Below are 17,985 nucleotides of genomic sequence, written 5' to 3'. Positions count from 1 at the left end.
ATAGACATTTTGCAATGCAGGGATCCTGAATTCACCTCACCTGATTCCCCATCCTAGTTGATGTGAGGCTCATTTGACTCATCTGACTCAGGGCCACCACGCCCCATGTTTCTTCTCTTTCTTTCCATTACTAGCCTGGTCTCAGTACATTAATGTGGATTCTTATATCATTTTAAAAATATCTTTTCTTCCAGCTCCCCTTGAGCTTCTGTTTTTATCCATTTACTTACAAATAGATTTAATTAGCTTAGAATACTACCCCCAGAATTTCTTAGTTCTTTGCTTCTGTTCTACAGAGAGAGACACAAACTTCATGCTGGTGACAGTGAGACCAATGGGAACTTCAGAGGGGCATGCATTTTCTTGCCAGAAACTGTAAGGAACAGCCTTGAAGAGGAAAGTTGTAGGCAGTCTTTAGTCACCACTTCAAGGGTTGAGGTTGCTGGGTAGCTGTCCGTGATGGTTGTGGGGTGTGTGCATGCACACACACACACACACACACACACACTCACATGCACTCACAAACACATACACATCACAGTGACAGATGACCCATTGAAATAATTTCAGAGCTGTTCTGTGGTTGCTACGACAACCAATGCTCTCTTGGCTTTCATCTGGCCATGTGACAGGGACTTTGACGTCAGCCGGAGGCAGAGTCTGTGGCTGAGTCCACACAGGCAAAGGCCTGTGAGAATCTGGTGGATGCTGGCCGCCGCTGCTGTTCTCAACGCTGCTGCCGCTGCTGCTTCTGCGTCCCAGGGGCTGCGGAGCATGGACTGTTAAATCCTGCACTTCTTCTGTGTGAGGTAATTAGTTTGCTTTATATGCAATAGTTAGATGTGTTTGTAGATCATTGTGGTTTTCCCCTCTCTCTTACCTCTTACAAGTTTGTCTTCATGAACAATTATTGTTGTACCAGGAGAAAAATGTGAAGCAGCTTCTAGTTGTTAATTTTGGGTGGAATCTCTGGCATTTGGTTAAATTTGGATTCATGTTCTGTGAAGTAGGTTAAAATATAACCGCCTTTTTGTTCAACACTTGCTAACATGACATTATTTAGAGATAACAGGTTTTGCAGCTTGAGCCAAATATTCCCCGTTGAATTCCAGGAATCCTCCCTTCAGTATTGCTTTGGGTTTAAAGACTCCAGCATAGCCTTGCAATATGTTGCTAACTTTGTTTTTTTTTTTTTTTATATTTTCTACCATATTCTGAATCAGCCGAGAGTAGTTTGGTATTTGGTTTCTGTCTTGTCTGTAGCATTCGTAATTAGCAACAATAGGCACGGCGGGAAAGAACATTATACTTTGAAACAAAAGTTGGGGTTCTTCTAGTAAATAAAGTATTCTGAAAATACCAGGGAAAACTGTCAAGAGCTTCCTGTTTAGAGAAAAATAATCCGCAGTATGCCAGGGAAGTTGGGGTGGAACCTCTGACATGTGCTCATGCAGTTGCTTTTTGGTTCTTAGAGCAAAGTGCACATTTTCAGTATCTTCCTCTGAAAATTCAGCTGTGAAGAGAATAGCATTGGATGGTCTTCACTAAGGAGGCATGTAAGCTATTTTTATATTTAAAAATTGAAATAATTACCTAGAGAAGAAAACAGTAGCCTTAAAACTAAATTATCATTGGTAGATCTACTTTAATTCAAACAGATATAAATAGCCACTAAAAATCGCTCTAGATCTTGAATGAGTAATTTGATAACTGTGATTAATAAAGCTTTTAATCTCTATTCCTATAACAATATATACTGCAAATGGGAGGGGGGTTTGCATTGTTGTAGTTCATTTCTTTCCCAAGTTTAGTAATTTTGAATTTTCCATGATTGCACACAAGTTGGATGGTTTTTGTAGCTTGTAATTCAACAAAAACCTCTGGTACTGAAGTTGATCGAGCCTAGATTTATAAGCAGGTATCTAAATCTTACAAATTTAACTGGAAAAAAAGGCAAATTTTAGAGCAGCACAAGTAATATACCTACTAATTTGATGAATAGAAAAATAATGGTTTAACTATGTAAATGAAGAATACACATTTTATAGTATGTGAGTTACATATCAATTTTACAGTATGTGAGTTATATATCAATATAGCAAGAATATATTATTCTTTTCTATATTCTTTATTAGTTTCTGAATTCTGATCACCTTTATTTTACTCTTGGAGATGAACATTTTGAACGGTATTTAGCTTCAGTAATAAGTGAATAATTGTGAGTGCGTAAATAATTTCTCAATAGCTTTCAGTGAGTGAATATTCATTTAACTTGCTGGCATTTGATATGTCTATTTTTGGCCAGAGTCTCCATGGAGGATTTTCCAAAAAGTCTTAATGTGCTTACACTCGAGGCACATCTACTGAGGCGTTATCTCATTGTTTAATTTATCTCATAATTATAATAACTCAGAGGCCCTATTCTTAACACTCCTAGAAATATGTTAATTGATTTGCAGTATTTCAAGTGAGCATGAGTAGGACCCGTAGCCAGTAGCACTGTCATTTAAAAGCGGTCTTTGATGGGGTACTTTGATGTTTGCTTCTTTTACTCAAAATAAGGGATTTTCGTTATAGTTTTTCCAGGTAGTGAAGATTTTCTTGATGCTCTCTCTATGTTTTAAAGTTATAAAATGATTGTATTCAGTGCCCTAATAAAACAGACTGGATTTCAGCAATACGAAATGAGTGAATATTTTAGTGTTGATTGGCAAAATGACAATGATAAAGTTTATCATTAGAAGAAAACAACCTATGCTATGATGGCAGAAGTACTTTAGAATCTACAGGTCTTTTCTTATGGCAAAATAAGGGGAAAAAATGACTCTCATCAGAATCATCTATTTACAGCAATGAGACTGTGTTGATTTCAAGGTCAAGTTTGCTTCAACTTCAAAAGATACTAGCAAGGAATGATTTACTCTGGAAACCTGGATGTTGCATTATTAAATGCTTTATGTACGGTTTCAAGGGATTTTAATCTTTTGGGTGCCATGGACCTCTTTGGCAGGCTGGTGAAGCTTATAGGTTCTTCTTAGAATGATGATTTTAAATGCATGACAAAGTATGCAGGATGACAAAGGGAATTACTTTTATTGAAATACATTAACCAAATTTTTAAAATTGTGATGTGTGTGTTGTCAATAATTCACTATTAAATAAAACAAATTAGCAGCAGTTATAATTACTACCATAGTTATAATAACTACCATAATTTTGAAGTAGTGACGAACATAAAAGGTATTTCGAGATGGCTACAGTGACTGTAATGTGATGTGAGAATATCTGTGATTTCTCTTGGCAACAAAACCACAGGTACGGTGGTTTATGCTCTACATTTTAATCTAAATTTTACTTTGAGGTTAGTGAAACTAAAGATAGAATATTTTTCCCATCCAAGTTCCTGGATCCCATGAATTCCCTCCACTCCTGAGTTAAATGATATGTAAGCTTGTGATGCTAAAAGGTCTTGGAACTGCACCGGACAAAATCCACACCACCATTTCCACATTCAGCTCTACCACATCTGATTTTTTCTCTGAATGTGTGAATTTCACAGTATTCTCTAATTTCTCTGTGAAAGGGGTGGTATCCACATCGCTACCAAATTGTAAATTTCTTTTGTTTTCCTCCTTAATCCATAAGTAGGCTTGTGTACTTGGACTGAGCTCATACCTAGTTAGACAGGGGTTAAGAGGAAAAACTTATAGTGTTAACGCAAGTTATGCAAGTTAAAACCATGGACCATAGAAGTAAGACTATAGCTATTTACAAAGGGACCTTTATCCAGTCAAAGAAAATAAGCAAGTAGCACTTTCATGAAGAATGCAGGATGTCATATGAGATCGTAGCTGAAGAAATATTCTAGAAGGTACTTTGTGTGCTCACAACAATTGAAATGAGCATTAAAGAATTTATGTCACTTTTCAGTTTGATGTAAAGCACACACATGCGTAAATTGATCAATTGTAATGTAAATTTCAGTTACTCTTGATAGAGCCTGCTGGTTCACCTGTCAGAGGTCCCTGGAACAGGAGACATTCATTCAAAGTGAAATGGGGAGTGGAGACACTTCCCAAGTAATCTGAACGCAAAATCTTATTTGACTTATTGGATATTCAAGAACAACACAGGAAATATTAATATTATTGTTTAGGGTGACTTATATAAGAATTGTCTCATTTCCCACGTCACTCTTAGCTAGCAGAAGATATTGCCTAATTTTCCTCTGCAGGTAACTAAGTGACTTTGCAGTTAGTTGGCTGATGTCGTGTATCGCTGCCTTTCCAGCTCTGTGTTTAGTCCTTGCATCCTTTCTATTACATCAGCACCATCACCCCAGCATAAGAAAATTGGAGCTATGACATTATGCACAAGCTGGTGTTTAAACTCAATCCAAATCCCTAACATTTGAAATGGAAGCTTAGCAGTTTTTCTTCATGTGTTCTCAGGGGAATTACGAAAGAGGATTTTCCCAAACATTTCTTATTCTTTGGACTAGAAAAGAACACCTTCTTCGGGGGCTTTGAGTGTCTGTGGCACCTTGATAAAGAAACTTGGAAAAAGTCAAAAATCTCGGACTCCAGTTGGAAAGGAATGTGCCATTATTTTTCATGAAATCCACTGTTATTTTAATGGTACCCTGTGATGGAAATCAACTAGAAATAACATTCCAAAATGCAGTATACTTTATTGTTTCCAGAAGTGATGCCATAAAAGTTAGTGCCCATTAAGACTTCGATACAAAAATTATATGATAAATATTTAAATCCAACGGAGCCATCTACTCCAAACCACAAACAGTCTGTTCTTTTTATTTCTGCAGTGAACTTTAGGGAGTTTTTGGACATATTTCTGTAAATGCCTTTAATTAGAGACATAGCATCCCTTTAAACTTTAGTTTACATTAATGTAAAACATAGTATACTTACATCACACTCAAGTTCTATATTTGATTTTCAAGAAAGAAATCTCTAGTCTGAAAGATAGTCCAGCTGCTGCCTGTCCTAAAAGGAGGATTGTCCATATTTTCTGATCTCTGAATTCCAGTGAGTGCAGAAAACCAAAGACTGCAAACTGCTTTCATGCCAAGATGAATTCTTTTATGGATGATTCTAGAGTTGCTTGACTTTTATGAATTTAAACCCTACCCATGAGAGGTGAATGTTGAGAAGAGTGTTGTACTCTTTGGCTGACGCTCTGCTGACTCCCACAGACTTTCGTGTGATTCATACAACTAAAAGCACGACCACTTTTGTGACGGCCATATTTACAACATCCTTGGAGATAAATTTAAAAATAGCATCCCACAATAGTTATCTGATCCTGTGCCTTCCCACATTTTACCATGGATCAGGTGAAGCATTAGGTAGCATCACTCAGTCAGCAAGCATTTTATCAAGGGGCTACTGCATCCACAGTATCGTAGTAGGCATTTTGGGCTCCTCCCTCGTGTGGTCTTTGAGGGATATGCCACTGGCATAAAGAGCCAAAGTTAACTTTGTAGACTTCTGACTTTTGTTTGCTTGAGCTTTTATTCAAACATTCAGTCTTTCATGCATTTAATAAGTTTTGAGCACCTACTGTGTGCCAGACATTAGACTAGACACTAGGGATGCTGTGGTGAACAGGACAGACAAGGTCTCTGCCATCATGGAACTTACAGTCTAACTATATAGGGGACCTGCCCAGAGACCTAAGTGTAACAGCAGCCAAGGTTTCTCCCTCACAGCTGTGCTGGCCAGCGTAATCAAAAAGAGAATCTTCTCTATAAGGGAAAGAAATCAAAACAAAAGAGACAAGCAAACAACCTGGGAACCATTAGATTTTACACCAGAGTCAAACCTTAGAAGAGGCATTCCTCAGCTGGTGAACAGTCAGCCTAATTTGTAAGCAGTCTGTTCATATCAGTGTCAAGGGTTCCAGATCAGTACACCCAGCCCTATTTCCAAAAGCTGCTTGTCCTCTCCTGTTCAGAAGATATATGAGACTGGTAGGGACTGACCTAGAGAATAATTTTCTTTTATGCATATACCCTGCCTTATGCAAATAACAAGAGCCATTTCATCTTATGAAAGGAATCATTAAGTTAGTTGTGCTCAAGCATATCAATCCCATCTTCCCTGTACTCCCCCAGTCAAGATAGGTTCACCGCTCTAATAAATAACCCCAAATCCCAAGGGCATAATACAGTACTGTTCCTTTTTCACTCAGCCACAAATCAGATTTGGGAGACAGGCTCTGCTCCATGCAGTAATCCAGGGGTTCAGGCTCCTTCCATCTAATTAAACTGATCTGGGGACAAATCCCGTCTCTACCACTTGCAGGTGTCACTTTGGGCAAGTTACCAAAGTCACAGTTTTCTTACCTGGATAATATTAGTACCTACCTTATAGATTTTTAAGTCAGTTTACTTGGCATGGTAACTGACGGGTATTAGGTACTCAATAATGTGAACTGTTATCATTCATTTTCTACCCCTGGTAGTGCTGCCACCACCACTGTCCCCCGCAGGAACCAGGAAGTACCACTGCCGAAGTTGGAGGACGTGTATCCCTGGTGTCATGAGAACAGCTGACACTTAGAGAGCTAGATAGTCTTCTAAGCTTTTTTCAAAATAACTATTGCTTTTTCTTCACAACATCCCAATTTTATAAATGAGGAAACTAAGGAACAGAGAGCTTGAGCACATTGTCCAGCATCACACAAGTATATAACAGAGCTCTGGGAATTTGGCTCTAGAGTCACTATGCTGTATTACCTTTTAAGCTGGAATATTTTTTCTAGAAAAAATATTTTTTCTAGAAGTAATGTTATATGTTGTGGCAGATTGTACACTATTGTGGGATGCTATTTTTAAATTTCTCTCCAATTTCTCTCCAATTTATAATTTATAATTTCTCTCCAATTATATCTATAATTTCTCTCCAATTATATCTGTATCTCTCCAATTCTCAATTTATAATTTCTCTCCAATTATATCTACTCCCCCTTGCTCTTCTGGAATATTGCTACTCTCCCTCAAGAGGTGGAGTCTATTGCCTTCCCCTTGAACCCACATGAGCTTTGTGATTGGTCCAACTGATCGAGCACAGTGAGAGCAATGCTAGATGACTTCCAAGGCTGGATTTGAAAAAGAATTCAATTTTTTTTTTTCTCTCGGCTGTTCTTTGTTTCTCTTACACATGACATTTGCCCTTGGAAACCAGCCACCATGAGGAAGCCCAGACCATATAGAGGGGCCATATGTAGGTTTCAGCCAACACCTCCAGCTAGGATCTCAGCCAGACAACCAGCATCAACTGCCAGAAATGTGAGTGGGCAAGCCTTCCGAGGATTCCAGGCCCCAGCCCCAGGTCCCCCTTACCCTTCCTGATGCCAAGTGAACCAGAGATGAACTGTCCCTGCTGAGCCATGCCCTAAATTGCAGATTCATGTGCAAAATAAAAATTGTTGTTGTTTTAAGTCCATAAATTTTAGAATGATTTCTTAGGCAACCAGAGTAACTGGAATGTATGGGGTAATTAGAAATTACTAAAATACCTGTGTAAAGGACTAAACTGTAAGTACATGTAGATTAAATAGGTTTTGGGGATTTGGCATAGGTATCTAACCTAATTAAAATAATTTCTGGAGGAAAATATATTTTGGTTACCAATTAAATTACAAATGGGCTTTGGGTACATATCCTGTTCATAAATTTGGAAGAGAGTCCCTACATAGTAATGCTATTGCTGGTTCTAGGAGAAGATTTGGGCTACACTGCGATGGACTGTATGCATTAGTGAAATCTCCCTCGTTGCCTCCTCCTGGCTGGGACCCTCTCGACAGGAGATTCCTGTGTAGATAGCAGTACTTGTGCCATTTTCCCTTGGTCACTGCTTAGTCTCTGTATCTGCTTTTGTCTCTCTCACACCTACTCTGTCTAATCTGCTGCCTAGTTTTCTATTGTTAGATCCTGCTGTCTCCTTGACACTCTCTTTTGGCCCATTTCCAATGCTTCTAAACCTATTTTTCTGCTCTAATGATTTATAGTAAAGCTAGGGGATTTCTCTTGGCCAGGTAAGATTTAGCTCATTCAGCAAAGCCTTTTTTTCTTTTAGTAAAGCTGCCAAAATGGCAGCTGTCCCACTGGCTTGCGGCTCCATGTGTTGGTCAAACCTAGTATTTGAAATACTCAGAAATGTAGTCCTTAGGTCCTGACTCAAGGAAGCATCTCTGTCTCTTCTGCTGCAGAGAAATCAATACCCCTGACTTTCTTCTTGCCTAAACGTCACCCCATCCTGAGGGTCTTCCCACCTTCCCTTTAAGAAGGCTAATTGGTTTGTTCACTTTTGCTGTATTCATTCAACACGTATTAATTCCATATAGTGGGCCCTGTTGTCGAGCACCTATGAAAAGATTTCCTTTGTGTCCAAGGACTGGTAAGGTTCCTCCAGTTGTCTCTCATTTGCTCACCACTAACACCAGGCAGATGTGGTCCAGTCACCTAGACCTTTTAGTGACCAACACATGTCCCACCTCACCCAAGATGTCCCAGCTAAGTAGGATACTACGAGGGTAACATAGGACCAGCCAGTCTTTGAAAGGGTTACAAGTCTAGTTGGGGAGGCCGGACAGCATATGCACCTGAGGTCCAGAGCTTTGTCTTCCACGCTGGGTACAACTTCTTATAGTGCCTAGTGTAGCACTGGACACATAGTAACCACTTATTAAATCTCTGGTAGGTGGTTAATGAATACATTAACTATGGAAGGGTATATGGCATTGAGATGACTTCAGAGGGGAAGTGAGCTTTGAGTTGGGCTTCAAAAGATACAGAATATTTGGCATGACCAGGAGTGAAAGGATTGCCCATGAATAAGAAACATCATAAGTACATTCCTAGTAACAGAAGTAGACACTCACCCATCTGAGATCAAGAAAATGGCTGGGAAAAAAACAAAATGTACAACCTGTAAGGTGGGTCTGTGGAGGACCTAGAATTTATCAATTTAAAACAAACTGGGGACTTCCCTGGTGACGAAGTGGTTAAGAATCCACCTGCCACTGCAGGGGACATGGGTTCGAGCCCTGGTCCAGGAAGATCCTACATGCCACAGAGCAGCTAAGCCCGTGCACCACAGCTACTGAGCCCACGCACCACAACTACTGAAGCCCGTGTGCCTAGAGCCTGTGCTCTGCAACAAGAGAAGCCACCACAATGAGAAGCCCGCACACTGCAACGAAGAGTAGCCCCCGCTCGCCGCAACTAAAGAAAGCCCGCGTGCAGCAACAAAGACCCAACGCAGCCAAAAATAAACAAACAAACAAATAAATAATAATTTTAAAAAATTGGATTTGATCTGACAGCAAGAAGCTAGTGAAAGTTTGGGAGCAGGTAAGTGATGCATGTGTCAAGTGGTATTATAATAGTTTAATAACCCTGTTTCCTTTTGCTTTAGACAGCTTATTTTAATTATGAATATGTGTTAAATGATTCCTTTTCCTCCATTTTTCTCATACAAAAGTTCTAACTTCTTAAATTAAAAAAAATGTGAATTCTTTTCTGCCCTCAATACTGTGTAAATGGCTCTTTTAACTTTAGCTGGGTGATATCTGTACGGAGAGCTATGTTAACTTCATATTTTAAAAGAATATAATCTACTATTTAACAAAGTCACATTCACATAAAACCCAAACCAACTGAAAATTCAAACCTTCATAACGTTTTCTGTAGAACTATACTATAATGATAATTGATATTCATTGTGAACCCCCTGGGACATTGCACCGTTATTCTGATAAATCTTTTGATTAAGTCATCAGTGAAAGACTTAACTATGGTTCAGTGAAGTTTTAATTTTAAGTTGGTAGTACATTTCATTGTATCTTAACTCTTTGAAAACTGGCCATCAATATATGTGTTTGGCAGCTATCAGAATATTCTTAATCAGAACATCCCATTCTCAAGAAAAATATTTGTAAGTTATACATGCCAAAGTGTGTATAATAGTTATGTACAGTATAAAGAATGTTAGAAAATAAATGCCTGTGTACTTAACAAAAACACCACTGGTTAATCCTTCTGGTGATATCTAAGGTCACACGTTGATATTGATGATGACTTCACCACAGCACCATGCAGGTTAGTACTGTATCTAAAGTCCAATGCCTCATGGGAATTGAATCTGTGATATAATTTTAAAATCTCCAATCACATAAAGATTTTAAGCCAGTTAAGAAGAGTACTTGTCTCAGTCTCTGATGGAGAGTAAAGGTGTGCTTTACACTTGTAGACAGACCATCACTCACCATAGCTCCTGGCAGCCATGCAGATTGGAAATCGATTTCTATTTCCTGAGGCCATTGCCCATGTTGATGTTCCTTGCTACCTCCTGGCCATTCACTTCTGAATGGCCATGGAACACTTGGTGAGCCTGAGCTCTCTTATAAGGCCAACTGCTGAGGGTAGTTAAAGCAAACCATTCACTCTCTTGGGGGTTTTCTTTATAGAGAGCTTGAACAGAAATTTAAGTGGAAGTTATAGTTTTCATGAAATTATTTTCTGGCATATCCCAAGGATGTTTTCACAAAATAGAAGCTATTTAAGAAAGATGCAACCTCTGGTCCAAATTCCGTTTTGTATATAAAAGTAACTGTCACTAGAATCTGCTATGCTCACCTCCAAATTGCTGGCCAACTTCCAGCTTTAAAAACCCAATCCATTGCTCTTCAGAAAAGAATTCTCTTCCTCCTCGTGCCCTCAAAACAGGCTAGGGATTAATACCAAGACTGACCAAAAGGCCTAACTGCTCCATCAACAATGTCACCAAGAGGATTACTTCGTTAAAGGTGCAAAATTTAGTTATGCTATGGGTTGACAAAAAGATGCTGATTTGGGGATACTGTAAACAAAGGAGAGGTCTCATGAAATCGTGTTAAATCATGTCTAGATTTAAGAAAGAGGAACTTTTTAGTGTGGTAAAATATACATAACATAAAATTAACCATTTTAACCATTGTAAGTGTACAATTCAGTGGCGTTAAGTACATTCACATTGTCATGCAACCATCACTACCACACAGCTCCAGAACTTTTTCATCTTCCCAAACCAAAACTCTGTATCCATTAAACACTGACTCCCCATCCTTCTCCCCCCTACCCCCAGCCCCCGCCTCGGGGCCTGGCAACCATCATTCTACTTTCTTTAAACAGGGACATTTTAGGGAAGTTTGAAATAAACCTATGATTCCTCTTTCTTTTGTATGAAGTCTTCAATTAATAAAGTCCCTGTTAGGACTTCCCTGGTGGCACAGTGGTTAAGAATCTGCCTGCCAATGCAGGGGACACGGGTTCGAGCCCTGGTCCAGGAAGATCCCACATGGCGTGGAGCAACTAAGCCTATGTGGCCACAACTACTGAGCCTGCGCTCTAGAGCCTGAGAGCCACAACTACTGAGCCTGCGTACCACAACTACTGAAGCCCTCGAACCTAGAGCCCGTGCTTTGCAATCAGAAGCCCGCGTGCCACAAGGGAGAGTAGCCCCTGCTCGCCACAACTAGAGAAAGCCTGTGCACAGTAACGAAGACCCAATGCAGCCATAAATAAATAAATAAATAAATAAATAAAAATAAATAAATAAATAAATAAATAAATTCCCTGTTAAAAGTCCCCAAATAATTGGAAATTTCTTAGGTTTACACTGAGCAAAGTTTACACAAAGTTCCACGATGTAGAGATTTCAGACATACATGTTTTCAACCCACCTACTTAAACCATATTCAATACAATTTTTATATAATCACTTAGCTTGCCACCTTGCTTGTCAAAGAGAAAGCCATGGAACCTGAGATTTTCTGGTCCCAGTAATATTCTCAAATAGTCCTATATTAGTTTTCTATTCTAAGAAACTTAAGTATAGAATAAATATATGTTTATGATAGAACATTCAGAAAATACAGAAGAATATGAAGAAGAAAATAAACCTCACTTTTAATATTCTACTGCCTAAAATAGCCACTATTAATATTTTTAAATTAAAAAGCATTATATTTCATTTTACTTCACTTCAACAGAAGAAAAAGAACCCTGCAATGAACTCAAGCATTTGAACTTCAGATAACTGTTTCTTTAAAGCAGGAATTAACGAGTTTTAACTAAATTAAATTGCCAATTAAAAATTGAAATTCAATCGAACAGTAAGAGGTTGAGGAATCAATGTTTCTTAAAAACTAATTGTTTCTTATTGGGTATGGGTTTATATTTTCAGTTAGTAAAGCTTAGTTTACAATCTCATAAAGATCAGCAAAGATCAGGGATAATCAAAAATACCTTCGGGGAAATAAAAAGTTTTTAACCAGAGATCACCTTTAGGCATGGTCTCCTGGGGAAAAAGTAGATTAAAAAGTTAATATGTAAGGATTATAGTTCCTAAAGTCAGAACCACTTTCAAAAGGAGAACTAAATCATACAGTAGGGAAGCAGTTACTTTACCCAGTGGCCTAGAACTCACAGAGAATTTAGAGGAATTCACTATATTTATTGACCCTCTCCCTTGACCATAGAGGTTTAACTTTAATTACTTCAGACACCAGTGGGTTTTTTTTTAATGACATTTTATTTATTTATTTATTTGTTAACATCTTTATTAGAGTATAATTGCTTTACAATGGTGTGTTAGTTGCTGCTGTATGACAGAGTTAATCAGCTATATGTATACATATATCCCCATATCGCCTCCCTCTTGTGTCTCTCCCTCCCACCCTCCTTATCCCACCCCTCTAGGTGGTCATAAAGCATGAGCTGATCTGCCTGTGCTATGCAGCTGCTTCCCACTAGCTATCTATTTTACATTTGGTAGTGTATATATGTCCATGCCACTCTCTCACTTTGTCCCAGCTTACCCTTCCCCCTCCCCGTGTCTGCAAGTCCATTCTCTACATCTGCACCTTTATTCCTGTCCTGCCTCAGGTTCATTAGAAACTTTTTTTTTTTTTTTTTTAGATTCTATGTATATGTGTTACCATACGGTATTTGTTTTTCGCTTTCTGACTTACTTCACTCTGTATGACAGACTCTAGGTCCATCCACCTCACTACAAATAACTCAATTTTGTTTCTTTTTATGGCTGAGTAATATTCCATTGTCTATATGTGCCACATATTCTTTATCATTCATCTGTTGATGGACACTTAGGTTGCTTCCATGTCCTGGCTATTGTAAATAGTGCCGCAATGAACACTGTGGTACATGTCTCTATTTGAATTATGGTTTTCTCAGGGTATATGCCCAGTAGTGGGATTGCTGGGTCATATGGTGGTTCTATTTTTAGTTTTTTAAAGAACCTCCTCCATACTGTTCTCCATAGTGGCTGTATCAGTTTACATTCCCACCAACAGTGCAAGAGGGTTCCCTTTTCTCCACACCCTCTCCAGCATTCATTGTTCGTAGATTTTTTGATGATGGCCATTCTGACCGGTGTGAGGTGATATCTCATTGTAGCTTTCATTTGCATTTCTCTAATGATTGGTGATGTTGAACACACTTTCATGTGTTTGCTGGCAATCTGTATATCTCCTTTGGAGAAATGTCTATTTAGGTCTTCTGCCCATTTTTGGATTGGGTTGTTTGTTTTTTTGATATTGCGCTGCACGAGCTGCTTGTAAATTTTGGAGATTAATCCTTTGTCAGTTGCTTCGTTTGCAAGTATTTTCTCCCATTCTGAGGTTTGTCTTTTCATCTTGTTTATGGTTTCCTTTGCTGTGCAAAAGCTTTTAAGTTTCATTAGGTCCCATTTGTTTATTTTAATTTCCATTTCTCTAGGAGGTGGCTCAAAAAGGACCTTGCTGTGATTTATGTCATAGAGTGTTCTGCCTATGTTTTCCTCTAAGAGTTTGATAGTGTCTGACCTTACATTTAGGTCTTTAATCCATTTTGAGTTTATTTTTGTGTATGGTGTTCGGAAGTGTTCTAATTTCATCTTTTACATGTAGCTGTCCAGTTTTCCCAGCACCACTTATTGAAGAGGCTGTCTTCTCTCCATTGTATATTCTTGCCTCCTTTATCAAAGATAAGGTGACCATATGTGTGTGGGTTTATCTCTCGGCTTTCTATACTGTTGCATTGATCTATATTTCTATTTTTGTGCCAGTACCATACTGTCTTGATTACTGTAGCTTTGTAATATAGTCTGAAGTCTGGGAGCCTGATTCCTCCAGCTCCATTTTTCTTTCTCAAGATTGCTTTGGCTATTCGGGGTCTTTTGTGTTTCCATACAAATTGTGAAATTTTTTGTTCTAATTCTGTGAAAAATGCCATTGGTAGCTTGACAGGGATCGCATTGACTCTGCAGATTGCTTTGGGTAGTGTAGTCATTTTCACAATGTTGATTCTTCCAATCCAAGAACATGGTCTATCTCTCCATCTGTTTGTATTGTCTTTAATTTCTCTCATCAGTGTCTTACAGTTTTCTGCATACAGGTCTTCTGTCTTCTTAGGTAGGTTTCTTCCTTGGTATTTTATTCTTTTTGTTGCAATGGTAAATGGGAGTGTTTCCTTAATTTCTCTTTCAGATATTTTGTCATTAGTGTATAGGAATGCAAGAGATTTTTGTGCATTAATTCTGTATCCTGCTACTTTACCAAATTCATTGATTAGCTCTAGTAGTTTTCTGGTAGCATCTTTAGGATTCTCTATGTATAGTATCATGTCATCTGCAAACTGTGACAGTTTTATTTCTTCTTTTCTGATTTGGATTCCTTTTATTTCTTTTTCATCTCTGATTGCTGTGGCTAAAGCTTCCAAAACTATGTTGAGTAGTAGTGGTGAGAGTGGGCAACCTTGTCTTTTTCCTGATCTTAGAGGAAATGGTTTCAGTTTTTCACCATTGAGAATGATGTTGGCTGTGGGTTTGTCATATATGGCCTTCATTCTGTTGAGGTAAGTTCCCTCTATGCCTACTTTCTGGAGAGTGTTTATCATAAATAGGTGTTGAATTTTGTTGAAAGCTTGTTCTGCGTCTATTGAGATTATCATATGGTTTTTATCCTTCAGTTTGTTAATACAGTGTATCACATTGATTGATTTGCATATATTGAAGAATCCTTGCATTCCTGGGATAAGCCCCACTTGATCATGGTGTATGATTCTTTTAATGTGCTGCTGGATTCTGTTTGCTAGTGTTTTGTTGAGGATTTTTGCATCTATGTTCATCAGTGATATTGGCCTGTATTTTCTTTTTTTGTGACATCTTTGTCTGGTTTTGGTATCAGGGTGATGGTGGCCTTGTAGAATGAGTTTGGGAGTGTTCCTCTCTCTGCTATATTTTGAAAGAGTTTGAGAAGGATAGGTGTTAGGTCTTCTCTAAATGTTTGATAGAATTTGCCTGTGAATCCATCTCATCCTGGGTTTTTGTTTGTTGGGAAATTTTTAATCACAATCTCAATTTCAGTGCTTGTGATTGGTCTGTTTATATTTTCTATTTCTTCCTGGTTCAGTCTTGGAAGGTTGTGCTTTTCTAAGAATTTGTCCATTTCTTCCAGATTGTCCATTTTATTGGCATATAGTTGCTTGTAGTAATCTCTCATGATCCTTTGTATTTCTACAATGTCAGTTGTTACTTCTTCTTTTTCATTTCTAATTCTGTTGCTTTGAGTCTTCTCCCTTTTTATCCTGATGAGTCTGGCTTATCAATTTTGTTTATCTTCTCAAAGAACCAGCTTTTAGTTTTATTCATCTTCGCTATTGTTTTCTTCATTTCTTTTTCATTGATTTCTGATCTAATCTTTATGATTTCTTTCCATCTGCTAACTTTGGGGGTTTTTTTGTTGTTCTTCTTCTTCTTTCTCTAATTGCTTTAGGTGTAAGGTTAGATTGTTTATTTGAGATTTTTCTTGTTTCTTGAGGTAGGATTGTATTGCTATAAACTTCCCTTTTAGAACTGCTTTTGCTGCATCCCATAGGTTTTGGGTCATCGTGTTTTCATTGTCATTTGTTTCTAGGTATTTCTTGTTTTCCTCTTTTTCTTTGGTGATCTCTTGTTTATTTAGTAGCAAATTGTTTAGCCTCCATGTGTTTGTATTTTTTACAGTTTTTTTCCTGTAATTGATATCTAGTCTCAGCCTTGTAGTCAGAAAAGATACTTGATATGATTTCAATTTTCTCAAATTTACTAAGGCTTGATTTGTGACCCAAGATATGATCTATCCTGGAGAATGTTCCATGTGCACTTGAGAAGAAAGTGTATTCTGTTGTTTTTGGATGGAATGTCCTATAAATATCAATTAAGTCCATCTTGTTTATGTATCATTTAAAGCTTGTGTTTCCTTATTTATTTTCATTTTGGATGATCTGTGCATTGGTGAAAGTGGGGTGTTAAAGTCCCCTACTATTATTGTGTTACTGTTGATTTCCCCTTTTATGGCTGTTAGCATTTGCCTTATGTATTGAGGTGCTCCTATGTTGTTGGGTGCATAAATATTTACAATTACCAGTGGTTTTTATATTCCATTAATTGTTTAAATACAAACTGTATTTTAGCTTGCTTCATATTTAGACCATGATTGCCTTTTATGTATATTTATCTTTCTAGAGTTTCTAATTATCTTTTTCTTCTCTGGTTGACCTGGAGAAACTTGAGTCTTCAGTACATATGTGGCATGTCGTGGTTTACTTCTTGATTCTTTTTTTTTTAACTTCCTGATTCTTAGGTATCCAGTTTAATCATCATAACCTTTTGCTCTGTTGAAGATGTTTTTCACCAAGCATTCTGTCCCACTATTGTAATTTGGACTAAATATAAGCTGTTCCACTAGGATTTCTTTCCATCTGAACTGGATTATTTCCATTGTTTCCAGGTCTTCCTATTTCTTGGATTCATTTTCAATTTTGCTAGAGTATATGTTTTAATTATTTTTTCAAAATGGCAGAAGAAGGGCTAAGTCCTTGTAGATCTTCCTTTTGCCTTCCTAATTGAAAAATAGAGGTAGGATAGGTAAACTTGCAAGCTTAGTCTGCCATCTTAAAGTGAGATTGTACTACCATTCAGAGTGGCTGTCCCAGTGTGTTAGTCCATGATTGGCATGAGGCCGTGGCACATGTCTTACTCACCACAAGGCCATTTCTCTTTCTTTCATGGCCCTGGACAGCACTCCCAATGCTGGTTGACCATATGATAAACATGGATCATTTTTACAAAGAGAGCAAAGAGTGAGAGGATGGATCACATGAGCCAACTCCATCACCAGACCCATAATATCTGCCTCCAACAGGTACTGCCTCATCCTTCAGGACACCAGTCAGGCCCCACCTCCTCTAGGAAGCCTTGCTAACTTCCCCAGTACTCCTGCATAATACAAACCCCAATTATAACACCAACCCCACAGCTCTACAATTTCCTACTTGTCTCTTCCACTAAACTCTAAGCTCCCTGAAGGTGAATGAGGTGCCTTATTTCAGGTCTGCATCCTTGCTGCACTCCATAGGGGCTGGCGTGCATTAAATGCCCAATACAGATCGATTAACCAAGCAACTGAATGCATAAACAAGGGAATGAACAAGCTTGATGTTGACCTTGGAAACAGGTGTGTTGACCTTCCTTGCTGAAAATGAGGCCACTGACCTGCTCATTAGTCAGGAGAAGCTCTGGAATGTTGTTTCAGGCAGAAAGAGCAGTATGGGGAAAGGCTCGAAGACAAACTGGGGCATGGCTTTTTGGGAGGAATGATGGACGTTGTTCCCAGAGGGCTGTAGATTTTTGGTTCATCCAAGTTCAATCTCTAATCTTTGCTGTGTTCTTTTGTTCTGAGTGGCAGTCTGATTAGAGGGTTCTTCAACTTTGCCAGTTCAGTGAATGCAGGTCTAATGTTTTGTTTTAGCAGAAACTCTGGTGCCTCAATTCCATAGGTGTTCATAAAGGCTCCTTCATGGTACTTTACAATCATGACTTAAAACCTATATCAATGTTCTTTGCACATTTATATTAAAGGATCTGCTTACATTTGTAT

At 38.2% G+C, this 17,985-nt stretch overlaps 1 protein-coding gene across 12 annotated transcripts in view; it reads left to right on the top strand.

Moving 5' to 3' along the window:
- Positions 1-17,985, top strand: part of NCALD (neurocalcin delta) — a 443,801-nt gene that overhangs the window by 361,378 nt on the left and 64,438 nt on the right. The window contains exon 1 of one of the 12 annotated variants that reach the window (XM_068525734.1): positions 670-809. The exons of the other annotated variants lie outside the window; for them this stretch is intronic. The gene's annotated coding sequence lies outside the window, so the exon portion shown is untranslated. Of the gene's footprint in view, positions 1-669; positions 810-17,985 lie in introns of those variants that run through there. 12 annotated transcript variants of the gene reach the window in all.

This window comes from Eschrichtius robustus, chromosome 17 (genome assembly GCF_028021215.1).
Source record: "Eschrichtius robustus isolate mEscRob2 chromosome 17, mEscRob2.pri, whole genome shotgun sequence".
Taxonomy (NCBI): Eukaryota; Metazoa; Chordata; class Mammalia; order Artiodactyla; family Eschrichtiidae; genus Eschrichtius; species Eschrichtius robustus.
Note: the sequence above shows the minus strand (reverse complement) of the source record. Positions and strands in the feature narration are given on the sequence as shown.